Raw genomic sequence first — 23,120 nt, 5'->3', positions numbered from 1 at the left:
TGGAGAGAGGAAGGAAAGGAGTTAAGAGGGGTATATTGGGTTTTGTTTTAACTTGTACTGATTAATGACATATTATTCAATAGTTGAAAATCTGTTAGTTTTCAAAATATAGTTCTGTACTGCTTCAAAGACAACCTTGGTTTCATTTATGGATAATGTCTCGTCCCTAAAACGTATAAGATCTAGTGTAACATGGAAAGTTAATGAGTGTAAATATCGTCTTCTATCGTCGGCATATCGAGTACATTCCAAAAGGAAATGTGTAGTTGTTTCAATTAGACCACATCAACGCAAAGAGAAATTAACAATATTATTACGAAATAAATGGTCGTTCAGGGAACTGCACTCCAAACGTAGTCGGGCATGATAAATTTGCCGTTTACGGGTTCCAAAATTTTAATAAAAGTGTTTTTATTAAAGTTAGATTTAAGTAAAGAAACAAAAGGATTAGATCTGACATCAGATGGAAGATTGTTCCAAAGGTCTATGACAGAAGGCAAGAAGGAATGTTTATAAAATGTACATAAAATCGGAGTGATAAATGTGTGATCCGAGTTTCTCGTTTCATACCTGTGTCCATCAGAGACAGTGCTAGGAATAAGGTTGGATAAGTATGTAGGGGTATATAGATAAAACATTTTATGAAATTGAATATTTTTTCTAGTTTGTCTACGATCGAATAAGCTGATTCATCCTGCTTCACGAAAAAGTTTATCAATACTTGTTAGCTTAGTTGCACCGGTTACTATTCGAGCTGCTTCGATATTGAGATTTTCGAGCTATTTTTCTAATTCTTTTTGTAAGTTTCCCCAGATAATATCACCATACTCAAGAAGTGGTCTTATAAAAGAAAATATATGGTTTGAAGTGTTTGTCTATCAAACTGAAATTTTAAGGATCTTAGTATATTTGTTTTAGACGAGGTTTTATTAATGATATAATTAACATGATCCAGCAAGTGACCGTCTTCAGAGAAGAACACTCCAAGATGCTTGTGAGTTGGCACGCTATTGATAGGGATATTGTTCATATGTAAGGAAGGCTGATGAATGGGATTTCTTTTTCTAGTTATCAACTAAGATTAAGTTTTTCTTGGGTTAAAGTCAACGAGCCACTGGCTGGAAATGAAAACTATACAAATCCACCTAGTATAACTAATAATAGCGTTTATCTGAGCATACCATGTCACTTTTTTCGCCTTGTTTACACTTGGGTACACCGGGTAACACACGTTTATGTTACGAAGCATTTAGATGTGTATACCTGACGATGTAGTATCTTCTTTCTGAATCTAAGATACGACATTACGTGCCCTACTCTATACGCGAAGGCAAAGGGCCGATCCCATATAATGACTGATTTCGGCCATGTCGCAGCCCTTGCCACGCAAAGATCGACAGTGTGCCAGGCGACAAAATGAACGCACCACGTGTCAGAAGTACTCGACAGTGCGACGCAATGGCGGGGTACTTTTTTCGCTGCGCGGCATTGTCGCTCCATGCATGTGAAGAGCGACAGTGCACCATGTGAAGAGCGACAATGCACCATGTGAGGAGCGAAAGTGCGACATGTGAAGAGCGACAGTGCGCCATGTGAAGAGCGACAGTGCGCCATGTGAAGAGCGACAGTGCGCCATGTGAAGAGCGACAGTGCGCCATGTGAAGAGCGACAATGCACCATGTGAAGAGCGACAATGCGCCATGTGAAGAGCGACAGTGCGCCATGTGAAGAGCGACAGTGCGCCATGTGAAGAGCGACAGTGCGCCATGTGAAGAGCGACAATGCACCATGTGAAGAGCGACAATGCGCCATGTGAAGAGCGACAGTGCGCCATGTGAAGTGCGCCATGTAAACAGCGACAGTGCGCCATGTGAAGAGCGACAGTGCGCCATGTAAACAGCGACAATGCACCATATAAAGAGCGACAGTGCACCATGTAAAGAGCGACAGTGCGCCATGTAAAGAGTGACAGTGTGCCATGTGAAGAGCGACAGTGCGCCATGTAAAGAGCGACAGTGCACCATATAAAGAGCGACAGTGCGCCATGTGAAGAGCGACAGTGCACCATATAAAGAGCGACAGTGAGCCATGTGAAGAGCGACAGTGAGCCATGTGAAGAGCGACAGTGAGCCATGTGAAGAGCGACAATGCGCCATGTAAAGAGCGACAGTGAGCCATGTGAAGAGCGACAGTGCGCCATGTAAAGAGCGACAGTGCACCATATAAAGAGCGACAATGCACCATGTGAAGAGCGACAGTGAGCTATGTGAAGAGCGACAGTGAGCCATGTGAAGAGCGACAGTGCGCCATGTGAAGAGCGACAGTGCACCATGTGAAGAGCGACAGTGCACCATGTGAAGAGCGACAGTGAGCCATGTGAAGAGCGACAGTGCGCCATGTGAAGAGCGACAGTGCGCCATGTGAAGAGCGACAGTGAGCCATGTGAAGAGCGACATTGCGCCATGTGAAGAGCGACAGTGCGCCATGTGAAGAGCGACAGTGCGCCATGTGAAGAGCGACAGTGCACCATGTGAAGTGCGACAGTGCGCCATGTGAAGAGCGACAGTGCACCATGTGAAGAGCGACAGTGAGCCATGTGAAGAGCGACAGTGCGCCATGTAAAGAGCGACAGTGCGCCATGTGAAGAGCGACAGTGCGCCATGTGAAAAGCGACAGTGAACCATTGCAACATACGTTTTATGTGGCGCTGTTGCATAATTTTGTCGCATTGTGCGTTCATTTTGTTGCATGGATGGCGCACTGTCACTCTGACATATTTTTTACATTTTTGCCATTTCCAAATGTTCATTCATATTGTAAACGAAGAAGAAAATTCCATCACAGTCATTAGTTGGGACCACTCCGTTACAAAACTGCGCCTGTTTTTTTTTTATAGTTTAAACCATATTTTATTTCAAATTCAAAGTCATACATTTCAACATATTTTTTATATGTTTTTTTTTTAACAAATCCGTAACATTTTGGGCTGAAATTTTGGAGCAATCCATAATGTAAACAAAATTGTTTTCCTTTATTTTTGTAAATATAATAGGACTTTGAGAGTAAACAGCATATTGTTTAAAGATAAACAATAGGCTGTTAAGAGCTAAAACCCACGACGAATCACGCCTCGATGCCTGTAAGCTATTTACTATTTCAGAGTCAGACTTTGTACCTGTCTCTGTCAGATCGTTCTTATAAATAAGTGATTTTATAACTGAAAATGTACTACTATCTTCTGTGATCATGGATGATGGCCCGCCATCTCGAAAAGACGATTCCTTAACGGGTACGCTCACACACCCTCACACATCAGCGATATCTAAAATTGTCTTTGTACAGAAGAAATATTGATGATTGCCAGAATATTCAGTCTAATGTTGAACGAAGTTTACTGAATTTCCAATGGACCATCATATTTTATCTGGAACGAGTATATATATTGATAGATTTTTAATATTACACAGTCTATCCAATAAAGAAACAGATTATTTTATTTAAAAAAAGTAATTAGGAAAGGCAAAATTCTGATATTACGCCAGTTGTTGAAAGCGCGGGAATATCACAAATGTGAGGCTGTTCAGATACTAGCGTGCTACCACAGATATTAGCAGTGTCGGTTAGAGTTATCTCCCATGCACCTCCTGTTATTTATCACTCCTGTCACTTTGTTTTGGTCCGGCGGTCAGAAAACACACACGGCCTTTCAAAAACCAGTAAGTGAATTGTTATTATTTGCCATTTATTTCGACAATTACAATGTATGTTGACTAAAAAAATGTTAAAACACAGCTGAAGAATCGCGTTGATTGAAACACTGACCATTTCCAAGACATTGCGTGTAGAATTGATTTCGTCACCAGAGTCGGTGTCGGATGATGCTCTTCGACGAATCGCTGTCGGCCTCACTACTACGAGGTATTTTTGGATATCAACCAATGTCTTCCTTACAATCTGTCTTTGAATTTTTTTTTTCATAATGCACGTGGTATTTATCAATCCAGAACGTCAGTTGTGAATATCCTCAAAAAATGTTCAGCTATCGTATGTTGTTCAAAATTCAGAAATTTGTCAGGTTATCAATTAAACTGATCACCATCACAAGGTCATGTTCTTAAGTGTGGTGTTGTCTCTAAAAATGTGTTGAGTATCAGTTGTGAATCAGTGTTATTGAATAATGAACGCTACAGCCTACACTTCAATACAGGGTAACAAACAGTTGCCAAACAGGGGACAGACAACAGTGTAGTGTGCAGTAGTGATATAAAAATACAATATATATCATATAGATCTATATATAAGTACGGTCCATTGTAATGTCATAGTATTATGGCAGGCTGTTTTAACATTTAATGCCATTTCCTTTTAAGGGCATATATTTTCACTTAAGTGAAAAAATATTCCCTTAAAGAGAAAATGGCATTGCCATATATAGTATAAAGTGAAGGAATGAAAGGAAGTGTGCTTCTATTTTAATTCAAACTCAGCTAGACTTAAAGCTATAGATATGTATACACTTGTAGAATTGGCTGTTATATCTGTTAATAGATGTTATTTTTCTTCTTACTGAAATCCACACATCAAAAATTCGAGAATCAAATTGATGTCATTGAATAAAAAAACCTGTACTTGTTTTGCTACATCATATTATGTGCATGTTGTGTCATGAAAATAACCATAAAATAGTGTGTTTTGACATAATTGTTGATAGTGTACATTTAGTTCTTTCAGTTTATAATGAGGAATCAAATGGCATCAGAGGCATTCATGTCTTACAGACATTTTCTAGTTTAGTATTGTTTCTTTCAAATCAAACTGTTGGTAATCTGAACATTACTAATTTAGGAAGGATGGGTGATGATAATATGAAACCTTCTCAAATAGTTCATATTTCAAAACCTTAATTGAAATTCATTGCTTCTATTGACAAATTGGATACAAGGGTATAGGTAATACATTTGAACTGATAAATTGTGACTAGCCATAGTACTTCAGGTAAAACATTATGTTTTTTTTTTATTTGACCACATCAGAAAGCAGATTTTTCAAGGACTTAGGTGACCACAGCCCTGTTACAAAAATCATAATTATGTTGGCAGGACCGTATTTTTTTTTTTTTTATTAATAATTTTTCTGTTGTGCCCACAAGTTCTTGTCTCTTTAGTCATTACCACTTGTAAGCACTTATTGTTTGTCCCTCCAATAGTTCATTAAATAATATGAGCAATAATCAAAACTGGTACTCTGTACATATACCTGTTCAAATTGACCTCATATAGCATGGTGAAAAGTAAAATGCTTCTGAATAGATCCATGTGCATCAACGATCTTGTGCTACTAGCATACAGGCATTCGTGACAATCAGGTGTCTAGTGTTGTGTTGTATGGTTACCATGATTGGTATAACATATATGTAAGATATCCAAAAGAAGACTTTTGGACATCATAATTAGTCATTACATTTACTTGTGATTAGGCATTGTTAAGTTTCCTCAGCATGGAAGACCTTCCATGTTCATGAATATGATACAACAAGGTCAACTGAGATGGAGATTTGAAAACCAGGACCTCCAAACATGAGATTATGAGTATATGTATTGTACACACACTCTCTCTCTAAACTCGCCCAATCCTTTAACATAGGTTTTGTTAACAGAAGATATAAGGAACAATTTCATCCTTTGGAGAAATTTAATATCAGACGTAAATGAGAAGATTTTCAGAATGATAATTAGGAAAGTCAAATTCAAAGAAATTCTGACAAAAATAAATGTTCTCTTGAATACAATGTCTAAAGAAAATAATTGTTTACTACAGTATTGGAGAGATAAATGCTCGTATTACAAAATAACCGACTCATCACAAAACGTGTTAAGAAATGATTGTTTAAAATCATGATACTATTTCACCTCATCAGTACAAAGTGAAAAAGAATATTTTGCAAGTATAAATAAGAATATATAAGAAAATCGTATTCATGTATAAACACATTGTGGTTATGTTTATCACCCAGATGTTCTGTCAAGCTGGATTAAATGTTTATGAATCAGCTTATATACAAGAAGAAATATTTGTAAGTACATGAAGAATAGGTAATTTAATTTGTAATCTTTTTTATAAGTAAGTCTATGAAAAGGTACCATGTATTTAAAAACCCAATACAATGGATTAGAACATTGTGGGCATCATCTTAAATTTTACAGTCAGGTTAACAGGAATAATGAGTCACTTGACATGTCAATGCTGACCTCTTGTGGGTAACAATGGGTGACTTCCCTATCTATAGAACAACTTACTATTGAGTGAATACTAAGTACGGTAGATATCCTTTGTATGTGAATGGCTAACGTATAAAATATCACACCTTTTTGAAAAAAATGTTTGTGTCCATCTAGGAAAGTTCACGCAATAATACAATAATTCAACCACTGTGTAATTGATAAATTTCGTTTTTGGTAAATATAGGGCACAAAAAGTTACTGGATTTTGAACTTGGCCTTCCAAATTTTTCTTTTCAGTAATCTAATTTCACAAATACCTGACTGTCCTCTATTGACATTAAAAAGCTCAAAGAGTTCATTTAAAACTGTTTCAAATAAAAAGATTCTTTATCTAATATTTGTATAGCCTTGATTAGTTACAGGATCAAGTTCTTTATTGTATAGAGAATAGTGATGAATCATTTCTCTGAGGTATCAGCTTATTTTGTTGTGAAGATTATGTTTTTGTGGATGACTGAAGCTTAAACATGATTTCTTTAATTTAGCTTGGGTATTGAAATGGGTCAATGTCAATGGGATGGGTTGTAGAGACATGATGTTGTGTACTCGCCTTTCTTTGTGTGTCATATAGAACAAGGAAAATTAAACAGACTACAGCTCTTTCTTTGTTCCCAAACTGTGACCTGACCCAGTTTCATCAACTTCTATCAACTTAAGGAAACTCTTGAAATTTTCCATATGAAATCATTGTTGAATTTAAGGAAAAAATCTTAATTTAAAGCTAACAACGCAAGTTAATAAGCTTTCGTTTTATCTTCAACTAAAATGTCCACCACTTCCATGGAAATGGTGACCGGAAGATATTTATTTATCACAGGGAACATCTCCAAACCATTTCAAAACAGAATTTTTTTGTTTTATTTCAAAACCAAAGCTTTTTAACTTGCGTTGTCAGCTTTAAGGAAAAATAATTTGTGTAACTGACCACAATATACTGTTGGGCTAGAGAGAACTTCTCTTTAGCTTAAAGACATTAATCTAGAGGTCCTGGGTTCAATCGCTTTCGGAAGCAGTGAAATAAATTAAATTTATCATTATATCTGTTAGGTTGGCACCAAGGGGTCTTAGGAATTGTATTGCTGCAACCCCAGGAACACAATGACAAGTTTTTCCAAGAGAGGGAGCAATTTGTAACCCTGGCCATACTAGCCGCTGTATACTGCTTGGCAAGGGAGAACTTTAGCTAGATTGGTGGAGTGTAGGACAGTAATCCAGAGGTCCTGGGTTCGATCCCTGTCTGAAGCAGTGAAATAAGTTTGGTTTATCATGCTATCTGTTACATGTATAATAAGAAAACTATACTTATATTCTGTAATGCTTATGGACGATTTTTAAAAATTTAGGTCGAGGAATTTTGATGAAACTGGAGCCTGTCTTTTTTTTTATAGCAGTAAATTATGATATCATAATTATAACAATATTAAAAGATTTACTTAAATTCTGTAATGCTCTTCTATGGACAGTCTCATTGTGATTATATGTCACTGAACAAAAAATGTTTTGAACTGGAGTTTTATTGTTTTGGTCCAAATTGAGAATTTGTTGACAGTGTAAATTGATGTAATGTTAATCAGTATGTAATATATGTCCTAAACAAATAATTTGACCAGGTCATTAAATTCACTGTTTAAAATCAAAGTAAACACTTGGAGTGAACAATGTGGATCTGTGATGGCTAGAGGGCTGCTGACCTCCTTAGGTCACTTCAGACGTCCAGCGAGACCTCCCCAGGACACCGGTCATAAGACATCCTGGGGGATTATAATGACACATGTTTAAAGTGATCTACTTATATATCTCTGAGTGTGCCACCTGTGTTTTCTAGATAAGCTCAATGGTTTACACTTCCATTGTGACCTACTGTATTGGTTTAATTTAGACCACTGTCAATAGACATTTCATGCTGAGTGACCTAACAAATACTCCTCTTTCGACTCCAACTGACCGAGAATTTTTCTTTTGGCAATTTTATGGAGAGCAGATTAGGTTGGTTTTTGGATTCCCTGGATATCATTTCAGTAATACAGTTTAATGGTGGTAAGAGTGAAGAATGCATGCAATGTATACGTTTGTGCTTTTTTCTGTGCTTCACTAAAATATTTGGAAGGTGCAGTAATTTTTGGGACTTATGATGCTTTTCCTGTGTGACTCACTCAGATTTGAATACCTGCTTATCTCTTGGTATAGGACTTTTCAAAATTTTGGAAATGGTACATGTTATTGATACTGATGTATTGTTAGTATGTATAATGGTAAAGGTAATATTGATTGAAATTGAAACTTTGTCAGAACTGGAGAGGGCTGCTTACTGGGATGATGGTGGATCATTTTGTCATAGAGTGCCCTTCTAGAGTTCAGACTTACTGTTAGAAGGTTCTGGGTTTGAGTCCTGATCTTGTTGAGCTGCATTTTCCATCTGTTACATTTGATACCCATAGATAAAATGTATACTTATGTATGCTTCATAGGGTCTTTTGTGTTAATTTGGAGTCAAAGATTCATTATTGTTGAGGGTTAATTAACAGAAGTGCAAAGAGTTAATTGCAGTTAATGGTACAGAATTAAAGCATTTGTCTAAAATTTGGATTCAGGTCTGTCCATTCAATATTTATATCCCTTCCACTTAAAAAAATATAAGCAGTATTTCTGGGATCTTAGGTAATTGGTTTATAAATCAGATTTGGACTTTATGGAAGTTCAGGGTCAAAGATCAGGGGTCGGAGGTCAGGTTTCTCTATGTAACAGTGTGATATAAGACAGCCGTGAAATAAGAACCCTTTAATTAGAGGGGTGGGGCATTATTTACACCACTAGGGTTTAAAGGGTTAAGGAACACATTGGATGGCCTGATAACAGGTAGAGAGAACATTTACCCCGGTGATACAATCTATTTCAGTACAATTAGTACATAAGGTGTTGGGTACCTCTATAGTTTTTCCCAAATCACACCCACCCACACAGGGTCCCCTTACCTCTCATATCTATCTCCCATCACAGAATTACCGAATACATTCAAAAACACCCCGTAGTTCAGATACACTTGGTATTTGTTTACTTGTTGTCACCAAGAAGTTTACCCAAAATGGCACAGTAAATATCTTCACAAAGTTTCCCTTTGACAATAGACTTGGCGTAATTAGGTCTTTTCATTACAATGGTGTCAAATTGAATTAAGGTAAAATTCTCACACTAGCTAGAAATGGATAGACTTTTATAGGCTAGAAATATTGTTTGTTTGTGAATATTGACAACAAACTGATTCATTGGAATGATAAGACATTTAGGTAGTTGACAAGCTTCAGCTGGTAGCCAGTGTGCTTTTATAATGATTTTGTTAATTTCCTACATGAATGATTGTGTTGACAAAGAATTTGAATCATACAGTAAAATTGTCACCAACTGTCACAGTACTTTAAATCTGTGTTGTTTGACCATTACTTGTCATGCATGGATCTATGTTATTGTTGACTATTTAGTTAAAAATAGTTACATCATTCTGTTGTGATATAGTTGGACATGTTTGCTGTTAAGAAGGCTTCCGGCTCTCAGTTGTCACTGGACCCTATCAAACATTCAGAATCGATAATCGGAAACTCAAAAATTGATTGATTATTCAGTTTTCTAATTTTAGCACAGACTTGCCCTTTTGTAGAAAATTCATTTCAAGTACTTTTATTACGCATCTTAGCCTTTGTTATCAAATTTTTAATAATGAAACAAACAAAGCGTTTAACAATTATAAATATATTTAAATCTCCTTGATTGGTTGTAAATGTTGAATGAATATAGCGTTAAAATATATAAGATCAGCTACTTCTTGGTTCATTTACAATAAGAAATATGTGAAGCCGAAGATGTACAGTCACCTCCAAAAATATAAGGATTAATTACCTTTTCAAAATCGTCATTAATATTATATTGATGATCTCTTCTTTTTTGTATAATTTTCTATTATTTTCTATCACGGGGCCCACCACTAATCAATAGTGTACACGATTATAATAGAATTAACTTTTATCAGCTTATTATTGGTTACATTTTCAATAAGGAAATGAAAGTCAAACAAAAAATGAAAAAGTTTATAAATATGATAAGTATTGTGAATTTTTGCCATCGATCAGAAACAGATTCATTGACTTAAAACAACTAACACAATTATCAGCGGGAGCAGATGTATTCATATTTTGAATTATTATGTTGTGAACAAATTTGCTCTGAAGAAATGTTTTCAATCTAGCTTATAGGTGATTTGATTTGAATACATTTGATCTCCTGTTGAATGGAATGGTGACCAATTTTAAATGAAATGATTTGCTACTTCTACAACTAATTACTCATGCATGTTGTAGTCTATTGCCAATAACTATAAGCCTTATTGTGTCAATATTGAGCTGCTAAGATTTTACATACCTTTTATAGGTTATATTATATCCGACACAAACATGATTAGTCTCATTGTAGTATTTTCTTCTTATAATCAGGATTTAACAGAAAATCTGTTGATATCATTTGTACTAGTATTCAAAATTAAACTTTATTTATTGCACAACAACTACGAAATAAGTTACAGGTCATGCTTGTTAGGAGGTATGGGAGTAGGTAGGATCTTACTGTGGAAGGAAACCAAAGTCTTGCAGAAAAAACGCGTGATTGGACAGGTGACCCCATAAATTTTAGATTTGGGATTTCAACCTAGTGGTTGCGATTGGTGGTTATTGAGTGATATACCGGTATATATGTATGTGTGCTGGTATACCACTCAACCACCCATTATTATACGGGCATAATATAATTGTCTAGCATGTGGAGATACTGGTATAAAATTACACTGTCATTGTCTCAGTTTTGTAGTAAAAAATTCTGTCAATTTTTTAAGAGATATTTGTATAAACATGTATTAATTTAAAGTTCTGGTGCTCTTATGAACAAATGTGGTATAAGGTTTTCATGTTGTTGAATTGTTGTTGAATCGTCAAAAGTTCTGGTTGACCAAGATTTTTTAATTCCAGGCAGCATGACTAATTTATCAGTAATTTAATGCCGGAAGAATAATTGTTCCATAAACTTGCCAACTTGGTGACCTGACCACGACATTAACAATTACAGAAGCATGTATAATGAAGTGTCAGGGAGACAAAAACCCCACCTCTTCTGTCAACTTTTTATACACTGAAGTTCTACGCTGGAGATCATTTTGATATCAAAGTCCAATTATAATTAACCAAGTAAAATTTAATAATTGTCTTGATTGTATAATATAAAAATTATGGTAACTCAATTTAAATGAGATGCATAGGGATTAAAAATTAATGTTTTGTGTCAAGGGAAAAATGATGAATGTCTGATGCCAGGAAAGGATTTACTAATATCATTTTTAGCTCACCTGCCCAAAGGGCAAGTGAGCTTATGCCGTTGCGCGGCGTCTGTCGGTTGTCCGTCCGTCCGTCCGGCGTCAACTTTTCCATTCAAGCAACTTCTTCTCAATAACCAAAATGCCCAGAGGCCTAATATTGGGCCTGTAGCATGCTGGTGTGAAGGGCTACTAAGTTTGTTGAAATGAATGACCCTGACCTTCATTCAAGGTCACAGGAGTCAAAAAGGCTAAAATCTTTAAACGACTTCTTCTCAATAACCAAGAGTCCCAGGGAGTTGATATTGGGTCTGTAGCATACTGGGGTGAAGGGCTACACCAAGTTTGTTCAAATGAATGACCTTGACCTTCATTCAAGGTCACAGGAGTCAAAAAGGCTAAAATCTTTGAACAACTTCTTCTCAATAACCAAGAGTCCCAGAGACCTAATATTTGACCTGTAGCATGCTGGGGTGAAGGGCTCCCATGTTTGTTCAAATGAATGACCTTGACCTTCATTCAAGGTCACAGGAGTCAAAAAGGCTAAAATCTTTAAACGACTTCTTCTCAATAATCAAGAGTCCCAGGGAGTTGATATTGGGTCTGTAGCATGCTGGGGTGAAGGGCTACCAAGTTTGTTCAAATGAATGACCTTGACCTTCATTCAAGGTCACTGGAGTCAAAAAGGCTAAAATCTTTAAACGACTTCTTCTCAATAACCAAGAGTCCCAGGGAGTTGATATTGGGTCTGTAGCATGCTGGGGTCACGTCGATCAAGCATGCTTAAATCTTTTAATGACCGAGACACATTATATTGGTCCTGTAGCATGCTTTCAAATAACTGCAGGATCCATATATGAAAAGATCACTGCATTGCAGGTGAGTGATTCGGGCCCATTGGGCCCTTGTTTAAAAGTTTATTTTTAATGTGAACACCGACCTGGTTTTAAACGTAATGAACTGTTTTTGATGATATCAGAATAAGGCCAAATACAACAGCATATACAGCTGTGTTCCTTCTAATTGATATAAAAATACATTTGAAGATTTGGAAGGTATATTGGTTTCATTTGAGCTGAATATTCTGATACTTAATTACTGACAATGTCTGGTAATAAGCCCATGTCAGACAATAAGCCTATGTTTGATGAAAATCCCATGTTTCAGATAATAAGCCGATGTCTGATAATAAGCCAATGCCTGGCAATAATTATAAACACATGTCTGACAATAAGTTTGTGTCTGACAATAAGTCCATGTCCAATAATAAGCCAATGTCTGGTAATAAGCCTATGTTTAGTAATAAACCTATGTTGACAATAAGCCTATGTTAGATAATTGATAAGCTCATGTCCGATAATAAGCACATGTCTGGTATTAAGACCACCCAGACCTATTTCAGTTCCATAGATATGCGAACAAGTGTTCTTTCCTTGTCATGCAATATAAGCCTTCTATCTTCTTCAGTAAAGGTTTTATGTTTTGACTACCTGGGCTTATTTACGGATAAATACGGTAAGAAGTACATCACTGAAAGGTAATTCCAGCACCTTATATTTTGTTTAGTATAAACACCAGGATTTATTAAGATGCCACATTATGCCATTTAGACATGTGAGGTAGTTTTTTTGTTATGATGTCATAACATGTATATTGCCTGTGTAAGATAGAATAAAAAGACGAGAAAGTCTTAAAAAGGATCTTCATTCTTAAATGCTTTTCTTGTTGGATATTTTTTTGTATGGAACTTCCATTACATCTCCTGCAGATCTATGTGTTAAGTTCAAAGTTTTCTTTAGATTGTGTAAAGCTGAGCAAGCTTATAACACTCTCTGAATGATAGTTATTGTCATAGCTACATTATAAATATACTGCTCAAGCATCTCAAAGCATTGTTAGCTTGAATCAGAAGATCAGATAAGATTTATTGTTAAAAAAAGCTTACAACAAAATCTCTTGATATACTTCCTAGTTTATATTGTACTGTAGTCTGTAATACTGAATGTATGTATACATCATGTATATAGATATATTAATGTCCTACTTATGCATCAGGTAGATTACATACTCCGTCTGAAATGTACATAATTTGTGTGTACCAGTATGTAATTTTACTTCTGTTACCATTATGCTGTGCATAAGAATGATGTATCATGTACAATATTTAGAGCTGTCGGTGAGGGAAAAAATACTATCAGATTTTGCAAGACTTTACCGTTCCAGAGTATACCTAACCTAATAGTATACATAACACACCAGATCAGCTGATGTTTGACTGGGTCACCTATTTCGATTATCAACCAATCACAGACGAGCTCTCAAAAGTAAACACAGGACACCACATGGTAGCTTGTATCCCACTTTAGTAGGGAGCCACTGAGATACACTGTGTAGAGTGTATATAGAATTCTTTGTGACTGTTATAAGATCATTTTGTTAAGAAATATCTGGAGGGGATTTCCAGACTATCCAATTCATAGGTAAGTGTTTATTTGAGAGTCTTTTCAGTCAATATTTGGATAGATTATAACAAGTATGAACTGGCTTTAGATATATTTGATCAGATGTTAAACTGATGTAGCTTACAGAACCAAACAGCCGTAGTCAATACACAGAATGTTGACTATATAATCGTTTATAAATAAGAAGCACCTCATACTTATCACAGTACTGGTATAAATAAACAAAAGCATGAATGAATTACCAGTAAATATGTAGTTCAGGCGATACCAATCTTTGGTGAGGAGTTTGCAGAACTTCCGACCTAGTCCAGAGTGTAGGTTAGAGGCTTCAGAAAGTTTTGGATATGGATACTCACGGTCAAGGATGTTCTGAAAATATCCAGAATTTATATAATTTTTAGTGTAAGATTAACCTATAGCATTTTACAGATATATATAGAGTTAGAAATTTTCTCAACTTAAAAGCAGTTTCTGAATTCTTTTTAATCTGATACCTTCCTCTCCATAATTTGGCCTCTGTAGTAAGTAATTCAATTTCAGTAAGGCCTAAATGTGCTGTACCTACTTTTATCTTGAGTTACAAGATAACCAGGTTTTGTATTGGGTGTAGTGAATGCCATTTATCTTCAAAACATCAAAAGATTCCTTAAGATCTTTTGAATTGTGTTATGAATATGACAACAAAAGTAATGAGAGATGTATAGCTGCTCGATGCCCTTAGTTTGTAATATATTAAGTCAGAGCATCAGTATACCATATTTATCCTAAACAATGAAAGGATAACTTAGTTTGCATTTTTGGAGCCATCCTTATATTATTTTGAAGTGTATAAGATAATAACGGTCCCTTATTTTTCAGTCCATTCAGACTTGTAATACAGATACATATCTTTGTCATGAAAAAAGGGATGGGCTAATTGCAGGAGAATGAATAAGCAGTGATTAGCTAAACTGTAATAGGTATGGGTGGATTTATTACCCGACATGGGCGCATTGTCTGATGAATATGGTAGTTGTGTATGTTGGGGTGATGTGTAGAAACATTACGGTCTGGCAATCTACATTCATCTTCACTGTGAGTATACACTAAACAGAAGATAATTGGATTGTGACGTATATTATACTTGCATGGTGAAACCTGAAATAGACCATCTTATTACTCTGTGTAGGATTGCTTGTTCATCTTGTTTGACCACGTTTCTAATAAATGTAATTCATGAGAAAATCTGTAGGATCCAATGTACTTTATCTGATTCTGCCGTTGTGTATATATATATATAGGTAGATAACAATCACATAATGTCAAAAAACATAAATCGTATACATGTGTATAAAGCCCTGGTCGATTGTGGGAGATAACCAGTAAATTATTCTATTTAAGTTTTTTTTCTTGACCTATATGAAAATTTAATCTTCCAAATCACATTATAATGTTCACCATGCATGTTATTTTAAGATATTTAAAATCTTCTATATCATCAGGACGAATTCATAAAAAAATTCTTCCACTTTGTTCTTCGAAGTAGATATATGCAATTTCTTATCCTTATTTATAGTTTCTTGGGACTCAAAGAAAATGCATTATTAAAACGATAGAAAAAATCATGAAAATAAATCAGAATATTTCACTCTTGACTGAATTCCTCAATATTCTTTGTAATAATGGTTTTTTTTTTGCAGAATTGTCTTGGGTATTTACTATGATATAGCTTTACTCTAATTACTGGTGTCATTCAATAACCATTTGGTTCGGTGAACAATACAACAGAAAAAGCATTGTTGATACATTGTAATCATTTTTCTCGAGTTCTGTGATAAATATAGAATCTATTACTTGTATGCATGCTTTTTGAGTTGTGATAAATAGAATCTAACACTTGTAAGCATGCTTCGTGAGTTGTGATAAATAGAATATATTACTTGTAAGCACTGTTTCATGAATTAAGTGTAATGCTGATCTAAGGGTTCAGCTGAAGACTTTTATTTTTATATATTGATACAAACAGCTTGACAGAATTCTCATTCACCTATAATAAGTCACCCCAGTACTCGGCATATTAGACTTTCTGGTGTAAAACAATTTCAGAATTGTGGCCATATTGTGTCAAAACATTTCTTTATGACTTTGTTTTGTGTTATGACATTAATGATAACATGATATCCACTTTATTGGTTATGATCGACCAGTAAAACAGACTGTGTCGGAATAAAACGCCCTCATCAATTTTAATGGGAGAATAGCTCACAAAATAGAACTGTTGGCCCATCACATCTGACAGTCTGGCGAAAATTGTCAAACTGTATACAATGTCAAATGATTTAGACTTTTATGTAGTTGTGATATAGAGAGTACACCAGCACTTTAAAGTCTATACCCTATATGTACTACAGTCTAACCTTAATCTCAACACATACATACTACAAATACTGTACAGTCCGACAAATGAGTTATTATGATCAATTTAAGAATCGGCTGATGTGAATTTGTGTACATTACTAAAAGTTACATACGTTATGCTATAACCACTCTCCGAAAATTAAAGAAAAATTTAAGATTTTAAACTACATCATTGATTACACTGCCTCTATATTCTATATTTAGTTTGCATACATTTCAGTCTTATATAGGCAATTATTTTTAGACGTCATTACACTCACTCAGCTGTTTTATGTGTTTTTGTGACGAGCGGTGTGTATGCTGTTGGTAGAGAAGAATCTTTGATTTAATCAAAATAATTTAAAGGATTTGATAATCTTATATCTGTGCATGTTTCTGACTTAAAGTTAGATTAAACAAACTTTCTTGGTGTGGAAATATAAAAGAAATTGAGTTGAATTTGTTAAAAGCTTAGCAACCATTTTGACATCCATGAGGCTGTCTGATAACTAATTGTTATATAACTCACAGAGCTATGATGGGATGAGCTTGTTGCTATGAGAGTTTTTTAATGGTTGTAGAGCAGTGGGGATCCCCTACCGGTACCTCCACAACTGTTCTGTCTGTATTTATCAGGAAATCTTCTAACCTGTCAAATGTCTTATCATTGAAAACTCGAGAATTAGGTAACGAATATCAGGGAAGTTTGTTTGTTTTAAGTTTTATTAAATGTGGATAAGATTTGGTAAACTGGGTCATATCATTTTAAATGAAAACATCTCATATTTTCACCAGTAAAAAACAAGGGTGATGAAATGCTATATTGTCGGTGAGATAAGGCACATATGTTAGGGTGGATCCAGTTCGCCGTGGGACACCTGTCAGATCTAATTATAAACTGGGGTGGGATACATTTCTTCCGTTATGTGATAAATTGGTTTAAAAACTGAAGCTCCATTTAAAATTCAGATTATATACAAACTATATTTAGCTGCATCTTTGAAAAACTTGGTTTAGCTTAGAAGTTTCATGTTGTACAAGTAATATGAACTTTATGTGAAAATGAAATAAAACAGATTTTGTAAGTTTGCTGTGCACAATGCAAGTTTTAAAGTTAAATACAAGATTTATACATTCCTACTTGACATCTGGTATGCATTGTGTTTTAAAATTGAATAATTTTTATTTTCATTTATCGACTATCTAATTTTCATTATTCTGCTTTAGATAATTTAGATCACCTGGTGAATATCAAAGTGGCAAATTTTAGTCGAGAAAGGATAATTTAAAAAATCCGCTAGAACTGATCGTTTATCAGCAGCGTGCGGTCATCATTATTAAATATTTGAAACAATGTATCTCCTCCCTGACTGAAGTTGTTCTTCGTAAATTAAATGTATATAGATATTTTTGTTCTGGTTTTTACATGGTGAACTTAGATTATGACTAATATACACGGTAATTAATTTAATACAATTTTGGATACAGCTGAACAGCTTTTAAACCAACATTGGCCTGTATACTGGACTCTTGCCATCCAGTCTTGCAGATTATTCTTACTTGAGGAAATTTCTGAATTTAACACTTTTTTATAATCTAGGAAATATCAATAACCTCAGAAATTTTCTTCAGTCGTTCTGAGACGATCGATATAAACAGTGATGTCAGATAATACTGGATCCAATGTAAGACACCTGTATGACAATCACAATGACCTGTGTGATCCAAACAGAATAAGTTGTAAAAGTTGTAAAATAACTACCACACAGAACATGTGTTTCTATCCCACAACAGCAAATCAAACTGCTAGGGTTTGGTATGTCCTTGATAAATAATACATGAAGCTCTGTAGATTTTTTGGTGTCTGTTTCAAATTTGTTAATTACGTTTATTGCTTCCAGTGGCTGTGGGGAAGGTCCATGTGGTATTGGCAGCCGGTTGTCAGGGAGTCTGACATGGAATGAGAGAAATCTTACTTTATATTTTTGTCCCAATATAAAAAAAATATGAATGGATTTGTTCTGGGCATGTTGTATTACATGGTCCATGTGATAAAATTCAATAACTAAATTGTTTGTTGTATTATTAAATTACATAGTCCATTTGATAGGGGAATTCAATAACTAAATTGTACTATTACATAGTCCATTTGATAGGGGAATTCAATAACTAAATTGTACTATTACATAGTCCATTTGATAGAATTCAGTAACTAAATTGTACTATTACAAGGTCCATTTGATAGGGGAATTCAATAATTAAATTGTACTATTACATTGTGCATTTGATAGAATTCAGTAACTAAATTGTACTATTACAAGGTCCATTTGATAGAATTCAGTTACTAAATTGTACTTTAATATGGTCCATTTGATGGGTGAATTCAGTAACTAAATTGTACTATTACATTGTCCATTTGATAGAATTCAGTAACTAAATTGTACTATTACATTGTCCATTTGAATGGGGCCGCGGTGGCCGAGTGGTTAAGGTGTACCGACACTTTAACACTAGCCCTCCACCACTGGGTTGTGAGTTCGAAACCTACGTGGGGCAGTTGCCAGGTACTGACCGTAGGCCGGTGGTTTTTCTCCGGGTACTCCGGCTTTCCTCCACCTCCAAAACCTGGCACGTCCTTAAATGACCCTGGCTGTTAATAGGACGTTAAACAAAAACAAACCAAATTGTCCATTTGATAGGAGAATTCAGTAACTATAATCAGTACCAGTGTTAGGATTAGAATGTGATTACGGTCAATATAATTCTGATTTCAGTGACAAATGCTAATTACTACCTGAATCAATTTATTGCTTCACATTTCATTGCATTACTGGGAGGTACCATTTTCACCAGGGAAAGATAACTCTGTCTATACAAATCAAGAGAAAACACACATAAATATGCTGTACTCCGAAAATTTCACCTATCACAAAATGATGATGTCATTACTTTATGATGTGTAAAACCATGAGACATTGGATATTTGTATCGACTCCTGACACATTTCTCACACCAATGATAATGGTATTATGTTATGGATTTCCCATTACAACTTGAATTATTTGATGACAGGAAATTTGCGAGAGAAAAAAAAAATCAATGACTCCTGTTGATGAACACTGAGCCTCCTTGTCCCTTGGGATGAGATTTTTTAAGCTGACACTCTATAAAGTCTCATTTCATGCTAAACTTAAAAATCTTAACTTTGTATTGATGTTGTAGGTTACATTAGATAATACATATCTAAGGTCACCATAGCAGGTACATAGAGCAGGAATCATTTTTATTTTGGGCCATGTTGTTTATTTCCTGTTCTCACAGTAGCTGATATTGTATTTAGATGAAAACCACCATTGAAGGGATCATACAAGAGCCACTTATAGTGTAATCATACTGAATCGCCATTACCTGGCCAATTTAGTAGCATGGCATGTACCTCAGCTGCAGGCATTATACTGACAATCCAACGACTAACCGGCCCTTTCACCACTATGTTAAATCATATTTAAAATGAAAGTTGAATCTGTATAATGTGATTATAAGACATTTGCTTGAGAGTTGCTCATAGTTTAAACTCAAACTTTCATTATTAAAATGCACACAAAATACATTCAATCTTAAATATTAAAGACTATAATGATTCAGCAAATGTTATTTAGCATCAAAGACAAGTTCACAAAATTATTTCATATGTTTAAAGTGATCCTTGTATATAATATTTTTTCTAAATGAATGGGAAGAAATGGATGAAATAAGTTGATATTACTTCAAACTTAACATGATTTAGGCTGATGATTTGTTCTTCTTTTACCGTGTTGATTATTCAGTAACATTTCTGTGACTAAACTTTTATTAGTATCTCTGTTTTGACTTTCTTCCCTAACGCTTATTCGGATATATATTTATGTCTTTATCTTTTCTTCCTTCTGTCTCATTTCTGTTCTTTTTAAACTTCTTTTTCTTCCCTTTGGTCCTTCCTTCTTCCTATGGTGTGATATTATATATGTATGGTATGAGTGGTAATTGTGACAGTAAGGTCATTAAATAATAATCTGAATGAATTACTGAGTCATTGTTATTGTCACTGTATTGAAAAACTCTTTTGAAAATAAAACAAATATTAAAAAAATGTCACACAAACTGTAGATATTAAATACAGTCGAATCTGTATTAAGCAACCACTCAAGGGAAGTTGAAAAACGGTCTCTTAATGGAGATTGGTCTCTTAATAGAGATGGTATCTTAAATTTAATAAATGTTCGTAAGCTTTTTATTCGCTTTATAAATTGGCAATAATGATTTATAATATATGTGAAAAATGAACCACCACTTTGAATAAAACAAAATAATTTTTTCTTTTGTGTATTTTTTTTTTAATAATTATTACTGTGCTAATTTTTCATCACTATATGTATTTTTTGAAATTCTTTCAGCATAGCATAATACATCGATTTAACATGAGAAATATATTTCATTGGCTAATTAGATTACTTTCAAATTATTTATATATTTTTTTTAATTCCTGAAATCTTGGTCTGGATTTCCGCTCCGATTATTATTTACGTTCCTGCATTTCCTACTTTAAAAACGACGACTTTTTCACTGGCAAATATCTGTTTTAATGTCTCAAAAAAGATAACAAATCACGATTTAACAGTAACTTAACTCTTTATGCATTCCTTCATTGTTATATTTCGCATGCAAATTGATATATCGTATATAAAACGTCTGAAAATCGTCAGAATTCCAGACGGTCACTTCGCCTCATCTCCCGTCCTTTTGCACAAAAAGTAAAACTACTTGGGTGTTATTAAGGCGAAAATGGTTATGTAAGGCATTTTGGTGACTTCTGGTTGCTTATTGGAGAGTTATTTTTATCACGGGAACAAAAAATTGTGGTCGCTGGCCGCGTAAACAGAGGGTCGCTTAATAGAGTTAAAATATAGCGAAAAACGCTCGGGAGGAATTGAAATGGTCGCTTAGAACAGAGGGTCGCTAAATAGAGATGGTCGTTTGGACAGATTCGACTGTATAATATGTTTTCTTATGGATATTGGTCTATTTTCAGGAACTTTAAAGATACAGTAAATGGAGGGATTTTGAGTGATGAAAAGGTATGTTGAATAATATTTTTTTTGCAGTAAATATGAGATTATTGTGCATGTCTCTCTTTCCTTCTGTAAGAATTTGTGATAATGTTCAGTAGTTCTGATAAGATACTGTTGGGTAGTTCTGATAAAATGGACAGTATTTCATTTAACCATGACTTCCCGGGATCTGATTTTATGGTCAGGAAAGCTGTAACTGATCTGTCTGGGCAGAGCTGGCAAAGTCAATAAAGGATTACCTCCCTTTGTTAATAATCTAATCAATTAGGACCCCCAATCCACTGAAACAGACTCAGTGTTTGTCGACAGGACTATATCCTGGTTACGAGGAACTTTTACTGTCTCTAATTATACAACTGTTTACTTTGGTGGTCCAGGTATATATAAGATATTTGATCTTTTTGTTATCTATAATCATTTATAACATTTTTACCAGGAAAATATCAGAAGCTCTAAATGTGATTGACATTTGCGCTCCATTAGGGGCATGGCTTTACCACGGCTCAGTCTGGACACGGCTTTACCACGGCTCAGTCTGGACACAGCTTTACCATGGCTCAGTCTGGACATGGCTTTACCATGGTTCAGTCTGGACACGGCTTTACCATGGCTCAGTCTGGACACAGCTTTACCATGGCTCAGTCTGGACACGGCTTTACCATGGCTCAGTCTGGACACGGCTTTACCATGGCTCAGTCTGGACACAGCTTTACCACGGCTCAGTCTGGACACGGCTTTACCATGGTCCAGTCTGGACACAGCTTTACCATGGCTCAGTCTGGACACAGCTTTACCACGGCTCAGTCTGGACACAGCTTTACCACGGCTCAGTCTGGACAAGGCTTTACCATGGTTCAGTCTGGACACGGCTTTACCATGGCTCAGTCTGGACAAGGCTTTACCACGGCTCAGTCTGGACACAGCTTTACCATGGTTCAGTCTGGACAAGGCTTTACCACGGCTCAGTCTGGACACGGCTTTACCACGGCTCAGTCTGGACACGGCTTTACCATGGTTCAGTCTGGACACAGCTTTACCATGGCTCAGTCTGGACACAGCTTTACCACGGCTCAGTCTGGACAAGGCTTTACCATGGTTCAGTCTCAACACGGCTTTACCATGGTCCATATGTCACTCTACTGCAATATGTGTTTAAGTTTTCAAGCCTCATATAATGAACAAAAAACAACATGTACTATCAAGCTAAATTTAATGTCTAGTATTGATATCTGAGCTTTTCTGTCTGATATGAATATCAAGTATACTAGGAATATTTTGATAATGCATGTATAGGAGGTTGACACAGTAACAACTGCTTTTAAAAAAGACTACCATAATTAAAACAGGGTGTTGGGATGTATTCATGTTGTACCAATATATTTCTAGTTTGCTTAAATGTAAAACTTAAGATGAAACCCATTATGGTTTTAGTGGTTTCTCTACTGAATACCACTTATTTTTCCTTTTGGTGCATTAATTTTAATTCATTCTTATGTCAGAATATACTAGGTTCGTTTTTTCTTCCACAATTTGAACTTGTGAA

At 35.2% G+C, this 23,120-nt stretch overlaps 1 protein-coding gene across 4 annotated transcripts in view; it reads left to right on the top strand.

Annotated features, from left to right (window-relative positions):
• Positions 1-3,637: 3,637 nt before the first annotated feature.
• The window catches only part of LOC117344869 (tripartite motif-containing protein 2-like), a 109,258-nt gene continuing 89,775 nt past the window's right edge, over positions 3,638-23,120 (top strand). For 2 of the 4 annotated variants that reach the window (XM_033907722.1, XM_033907721.1), the window contains exons 1-2: positions 3,638-3,716; positions 21,538-21,583. The gene's annotated coding sequence lies outside the window, so the exon portion shown is untranslated. Of the gene's footprint in view, positions 3,717-14,000; positions 14,112-21,537; positions 21,584-23,120 lie in introns of those variants that run through there. The other 2 variants (XM_033907725.1, XM_033907723.1) reach the window with 2 other exon arrangements.

The sequence above is a fragment of the Pecten maximus genome, chromosome 16 (genome assembly GCF_902652985.1).
Source record: "Pecten maximus chromosome 16, xPecMax1.1, whole genome shotgun sequence".
Classification (NCBI taxonomy): Eukaryota; Metazoa; Mollusca; class Bivalvia; order Pectinida; family Pectinidae; genus Pecten; species Pecten maximus.
This window is presented reverse-complemented; position numbering and strand designations above follow the sequence as displayed.